Here is a 6,238-nt window from a genome sequence, read left to right on the forward strand (position 1 = left end):
CTGCCGCCAGTCGATTTTGTTCATCACAGGAAAATCCCCTTTTGGTATATGTATGTATGTATGTATGTATGTATGTATGTATGTATGTATGTATGTATGTGTGTATGTATGTATGTATGTATGTATGTATGTATGTATGTATGTATGTATGTATGTGTGTATGTATGTATGTGTGTATGTATGTATGTGTGTATGTATGTATGTATGTATGTATGTATGTATGTATGTATGTATGTATGTATGTATGTATGTATGTATGTATGTGTGTGTGTATGTGTGTATGTGTGCATGTTTGTATGTATGTATGTATGTATGTATGTATGTATGTATGTATGTATGTATGTTTGTATGTATGTATGCATGTATGTATGTATGTATGTGTGTATGTGTGCATGTTTGTATGTATGTATGTATGTATGTATGTATGTATGTATGTATGTATGTATGTACAGTATATACATGTATATAGGTTTTGTTGAAATCTACAGCTGTAGAATTGTTTAACTTGTATGAAGCACTACCCTGTGTATTTGACACATCTACCACATGTGTTGCATAACCACATAAATGCATGTCAAACGGCCGTATTCAGCGGTGGCAACTGTGAAGAGCTCTCAAACTCTCGCAGACCAAAGTTGGAGTCTTCACAGTTGTACTTAAGAAACTTAGTTCAAAGCAGGAACTGTGATATGTTATTACAATTAGGTACAGGCAATTGGTGTGTTTAAGTCATCTGTACTGATAGGTGACGGGGGAAAGCGACAGCAACCTATTTGAAGTTATTTAATGGTTTCTCACGTATATATGATTGTGTGCGTGCCTGTGTGTGTGTGTGTGTGTGTGTGTGTGTGTGTGTGTGTGTGTGTGTGTGTGTGTGTGTGTGTGTGTGTGTGTGTGTGTGCGCGCCCGTTGATGGTTTCTACAAATGTTCTTCTGCTTCATAGAATAAAATCTTTAAAGTACTTCATATGAAAGATCTAAAGTTTTGTACTTCAGTACCATGTATAATTTCTATCTATCAATGTACCAAGAGCTTTTTCCCCCTTGTAAGGGAGGTAGCTAGGTCAAAGACACGTTCCTACTCCCACCCATTCCACTCCCCTCCAACACCCGTTCCTCCCTCTCACCTCAGCTCCTCGTGGATGACGGGTCACCCCCACATCCCGCCCACCTCCTTAGTCAGAAGCAATGCAGCAAGACACAGCACATCCACAGCAAAGCCACTTCACTCAATCGGTAACCACGCCTCTCCGTCCCCTTATGCAGAAAAAGAGAAGACGGGGAGAAATCCCTTCGGGCTGCGTCGAAATATCATTCACACATAAACACCCCCTACCCCCATCCCCCACCCCCATCCCTCTCTTCCTTGCGTAACAGTATCATGTATACACAGCCACTCTCCACTCATCCCTATCTTCTGCCTTCTCCATTCCTTGCTCAACAGACATCCCTCTCTTTCTCAACGCCCCCTTCACCCCATCCATCCATCTAATCCTCGGTCATCCCCTCAAGTTCACTCTCCTCACCTTAGCCTTCCATAGCTCTTTTATTAATCTTTCTTCACTCATTCTTTCCATGTGTCCAAACCATCCCAGTACTCTTTCATCAGCCCTATCTGTCATATCCTTTCCCACATATGAACACAAATTTATAAGTAAAATCAAATAAATACATAAATGAATTAATGAATAAATAAATAGATTGTAAAAATTATATAAATAAACAGAGTAAAGAATGAAAAACGCAACATAAGAAATTCATACGATCTCACAAGTGTTTTCCGAGTTTTGTCCCGAGATAACTGTCTGGGGAAATTTGAGAAAAATGACAAACAACAGCGGCATTTCTTTATTCTCATACCGAGGGAGAGCCTCAACATATTTGATTTCATCTCATAGAGAAACAGAATGGAACCGTCTGCGTGTACGCGTACTTGTAACTCTACACATCAGAGACGAGACACGCCAAGGAGACTTATTTTATGTGATGCTGTTGACCGAACTTCGTGGGGTAGTTTCAACGCTTTGGGGTATTTTCAATCGCTTTGCATCCGAACTTCGTGGGGTAGTGTCAACGCTTTGGGCTAGTTTCAATCGCTTTGCATCCTTTTGCATAAGTCAACTTCGGTGTTATGGGTCCCTTTCTTAAGTTCTGTGGACTTTGGGGAAGGGGAAAGGGGGATCGTGAAACCCTGGTTGACAACCCTTGGCCCCACTCTCTTACTAGTAAAAGGTTATTACCTAATCCTCCAATCAGCAATGCTAAACATGCGGCAGAGACGCAGGGAACAACACTCAACAAACCATTTAAAAACAATCAACCCCCATATTACCCATAGTTGTCTTCATATCAACATAATTGACGTTTTTGGACAGTACTGGCACGCATAAGAACAGGACATTCCTGTTTCACAGATAACCACCATATAACAGAAAAAGACCCTCCTACCAATGTAAGGCTTCCCCTATAATACCATCTGTATTACCAGAATGACCGATTTACGCAACACTCATTAAGAACCACAACAACCTACTTGGTTATCTAACCCCTGAAACAACACTGACAATGCCCTAAATCATGGACGACAAAACACTAATAGCTCTACCCTATAGACACAATTTCCTAAAAAAAAAAAAAAAAAAAGGACTCTTAATCTAACTACAATCACCTTTGACTGAAAAATGTAAGATAACGTACAACAGCAGTGCGAGATTGTCCAAAAGGATAGAAGCACCAGTAAACCAACTGACTCCTTTAATAGCGACTGTAACATCCAGGTATGCTCAGAAAGGGGTAACTCACAGAACCTTGCTACTAAGATATGCAGTGATCCCTTGGGTTCCCACGTTTCCAAGTGGGTTTTGGATTTCCTTCCAAGTAGGCTCGACAGTCTCTGAAGACCTTAACCCATTAAACTCCGATGACAAGATGTCTTGTCATTTGGTCAAATAAAACAAAAAATCATAAAACACCAAAATGTTTGATCAAACACCAGAAAAAAATATGACGTCTGTCCTCGCAGGAAGCGAGGATAGACGTCATATTTTTTTCTGGTGTTTGATCAAACATTTTGGTGTTTTATGATTTTTTGTTTTATTTGACCAAATGACAAGACATCTTGTCATCGGAGTTTAATGGGTTAACCTGCCCAGCCTATGTGAGCATTTAGGACAAATGTTAATACCTTTTGACGTAAACCCCTTCTTATCTCTATGAGGATTGTAATGTGTTAGGAAGTGTAATGATTTCTCTGATCAATGTTTTGCCACATTTACTGAGTGTAACGATTTCTCTGTTTAAAGTTTTGTAATGTTTGTTTAGTATAATGATCTTTCTGGTTTTGTCGTTCTTGCTAAATGTATTAATTTCTTATTTTGCGTTTGGTAATGTCGCCTTTTGCAGACGAGTCAGTTGTGCACTATAGATTTTCTTGGTTCCCTTGGTTAATAGGATGCCAATCTCCTCCAGAGGCAGCTGTGTCAACATTGGAAGACGCTCTCAGTAGTTCCATAAGGCCCCAGAGTGGGGAATTAACTCCTCCCATTTTAAATTTCTGAGTTAAAAAATTCTCCTTATTCCACGTATCCATCTTTGGTCCTAATTTTGGCCTCTGTTTGCTTAGATCGACAACTATTCCTTACAACTTTTCTGATGCTGAACAATATCTTATGTCATGTTTGTCCTTTATAAAATTTTAATTAATCTGTATCATCTTTCAGGGGTATTCTGAAGGACATAAGAACACCTGTCACCGTAATTTAAATATGAATCCACACCAATAAAACAAGTTTCAATTAAAAATATTTCTATTATTCTGATATATCAAATTATTTTGTGTGAATGAAAGAAAAATAATGATGACTTTTGTCCTTTAGCTCAGTGTGGCATCCGTGGGCCAGTTATTTTAAGGTGACTTGAATAATAGTGGACAAATACCCAAACATAATTATACAGTGTACTACATACTGTTATCCCTTATATGCTGCGTGAAAATAGATAACGCATTTTCTTGGGCACATGAAGGTTTCTTAAGGAGAGTCACCCTCTTGATAACAGAATTATATCTGTTTTAAACTGTTTTTTGAGGATTTTTTTTAGCTTAATAGAATAATTTGCCGGCAGCCTTAATAAATACTAGAGTCGTAAAATTCAGTGAAAGTACTAAAACGAAATAGTTTAGATTAATGAGAGTTAACTATGCCTCCTTGATATCATATAAATCACTGATCTTGTTGTCATTATAAGCCACGCCCCTTTTCTTTAGCTGCCAATCACGGTTGTTCTTGATCAATTTACAACCGTTGCAGACACCTCCAGCTAATGAGCGTCATTCAGAAGTGTTCATGATTGGTCGTGCAAAGAAGAAGGCGTGGCTTGTCTCACCAGGGACCGTACTATGGACTAAATAATCACTCTCCTTACTTGCTACATGATCTTTAGATACATTGCTTAATTTAATATCAGAAATGCAACTCAACAATGATCTTATTAGGCGAAATTTGACAAATAAACAAAATCAATAGTGGTTTCGATAGCATTGACTGCTGAATATACATATTCTCACAGAGGAATTATTAGGAAATGTTAAAACCCTCTATCTATCGAGACTTATATGCCAATCATAATTGGTCCATAGTTTGGATAATGAGTTGGATAATTATACAACTACATTAGAAACACAAATTATCTCTTAGGTTTAAGATGGCCAATTAAATCCGCCATATGAATTTGTCGATGGCCTCTTGATGAAGTTTATCTATAGAGTATTTGTAGTATAATGTATTTCCTTATACAGAAATCATATCAGATACCAACAAGCGTTGCAATTACATAACCGAAACTATTCTGTGGACCAGGATTTCCTGTCACAACTGTACCTCAAGCGAGATCGAACAGGTAGATTGCCGGAGACAGGCGGGGAATAGAAAGTGTCAAGAGCATTTGTCCGGGGGAGATGAGGGACCAGATTCCGCCCTGAAGATGGAACACCGCAATCAGAGGGATGATTTGTCCATCACTCAATCGCAGGTTAGGGGAGACAACGAAGTTGAAAGCCTTAAGCATATACAAGAATGGAACATACACTGCCGTAAAGAATCCCCATTCACCCCCACTTTGTTAGGGGTTGGGGGAAGGACTGAAACCAGGTTTTCTTTGAGTCTTTATGGGACAAGAATACGAAAAGAGGGGATCCCCAGTCTTCTTGCTTAGTCTCATTAAGACGCCTTTTGCCAGACGTAAGGAACGCGGTGTCGATATCCACATCCCTCTCATCACAGGTGAGGAAATGGAATGTATGGTGACAAGTTCACTAAGTATTTGAAGTTTGATATCAGAAATCATGTAAGGTATGTCACTTTCAACCAAGAGGTACCAAGCCTAATTCCCCACTTGCTCTCGGTGATAACCAGTACATCTATCCTTGCACCGAATAGATCGAATAAAAGAGCTGGTAAAGGAGATGTTTAGGAAGGATTGTAGAAAGGAGAAATAGCACAGGCTCAAAATAATGAAAAATAGTTTTGAATGGAGATTAGTTTCCAGTAAAAGAATGAAAAAGAAAAAAAAAATGTACGAATGAGTGCCACCAAATTTACAAAAATTTAATAAGAAATAATTAAAGTTGACAGAAGACGGTCAGTCAGAAATACAAGTTTTGGATACTTTTTATGAGAATGGAGATAAATGTTTATTATTATTATTTGCTTGATTATTATTCATCTATCAATTGATTATTATTTACTATTAACTGTTTGTTTATTATTTAAATTTACATATTTATTTATCTATTTATTTTATTTATTATTATTCATATTATTATAATTTTCATTTATTTATTTATTTTTATTTCTTTATATACATATATATATATATATATATATATATATATATATATATATATACATATATATATATATACATATATATATATATATATATAATATATATACACACATATATATATATATATATATATATATATATATATATATATGTATATATATAACTAGATCGGATGCAAAAACAATTATAAATAGATAAATAATAAATAAATAAATATATATAATATATATAAATAGATAGATAAACAAATAAACAGATAAATAAATAAATAAAGAAACAAATAAATCAATATATATATATATATATATATATATATATATATATATATATATACTGTATATATATATATATATATATATATATATATTGATTGATTGATTTGTTTGTTTATTTA

This window comes from Oratosquilla oratoria, chromosome 35 (assembly GCF_046742065.1).
Source record: "Oratosquilla oratoria isolate Oo_2021 chromosome 35, ASM4674206v1, whole genome shotgun sequence".
Lineage (NCBI taxonomy): Eukaryota > Metazoa > Arthropoda > Malacostraca > Stomatopoda > Squillidae > Oratosquilla > Oratosquilla oratoria.